At 51.6% G+C, this 1,318-nt stretch overlaps 1 pseudogene; it reads right to left on the bottom strand.

Moving 5' to 3' along the window:
- Positions 1-19: 19 nt before the first annotated feature.
- LOC111734887 lies at positions 20-138 on the bottom strand (annotated as a pseudogene).
- Positions 139-1,318: the final 1,180 nt, after the last annotated feature.

Below are 1,318 nucleotides of genomic sequence, written 5' to 3' on the forward strand. Positions count from 1 at the left end.
TTTATTTTTTTAGTTTTTACACCGAGAGCACCTGGTCCTTCTAGGTGGTCTCCCATCCAAGTACTAACCAGGCCCGACCCTGCTTAGCTTCCGAGATCAGACGGGATCGGACTTGTTCAGGGCGGCGTGGCTGTAGACTCTTTGATGCCTTTGAAATAAACTTTGTCACTTCTTTACCAGTAGAACCTCATCCCCCACGCCCATCCCTCCGCCCCCAACACGCCCCATAAACCAGGTTCCATTGGCTTGTTGACAGCCTTCCAAAGCCAACACTGACCATTCCAGGTTCTTGTTTGTTGGAAACAAGGAAATATTATATTTTTCAGCCTAATCCAATATGTCATATGAAACCTAAAGTGAAATTAGTTTTGAACTGCCGTAGAACAAGAATTGACCGAAGCCTACTGACACCTCGGGAACACTATCTTACATTTCAACTAGCTTTAAAGTAATTTAATCCGTCGTTCACATTTCGACACTAACTCGGCTGATTCTACAAGTCAGAAAACTGTTCTCACTGTATAATATTTCCGACGAGAGGATCAAGCCGCATAGGTTACTAATAGTTTTCTGAGCCAGACTCAACAGAGAGGAACCAGGGTCCGGGTCGCAGAGAACGCCCCGAACGGAACTGAAATTGAGCTGGTCCAGGTGGTAGACAGATTCTGAGACTCGCACCTGTCCAGATAGGCCACGCTCTGTCTCGAGAGGAGCCGACGCCGAGAGTGTGACTCAAGCCTGCTGGTTTCCCATTTCCAGACGACAGCAAGTTCTCGGAGGCCGTCACCGTGCTGCTGTCCTGGATCGAGCGGGGTGAGGTGAGCCGGCGCTCTGCAAACCAGTTCTACTCTATGGTGCAGTCGGCCAACAGCCACGTCCGCCGCCTGATGAACGAGAAAGCCACCCACGAGCAAGAGATGGAGGAAGCCAAGGAGATCTTCAAAAACGCCTTGACCGGCATCCTCACTCAATGTAAGTAAGATCTGGGGGCCACCTGTCTTGTCGTGCTTTGCCTTTCCTTTTGTAGCCATTTTATTTTGTTTTTTTTTTTCGTGTGGGGGTAAGTAGTTTAATAATTTCCCACGTTACTCCATGTTCACTGGCAACCCTCATAACCTGTTTCACGTCCTGCGGCGAACTCGGAGGAGCGCGGACCCCGCCCTGCGAGCTTACTCCTCAAGGTGAGCGACGTTTCTGTAGCTTTTCTGCAGAGAACCCGGCCCGGCCCGGCCAGCGGGGCGGGGCGGGGCAGCCAGACACACCCGTGCCCGCTGGACCCGCCACAGCCGACACTGTCCCCCTAAGTGCTGACAGTCTA

Source organism: Pteropus vampyrus, unplaced genomic scaffold (assembly GCF_000151845.1).
Source record: "Pteropus vampyrus isolate Shadow unplaced genomic scaffold, Pvam_2.0 Scaffold8657, whole genome shotgun sequence".
Lineage (NCBI taxonomy): Eukaryota > Metazoa > Chordata > Mammalia > Chiroptera > Pteropodidae > Pteropus > Pteropus vampyrus.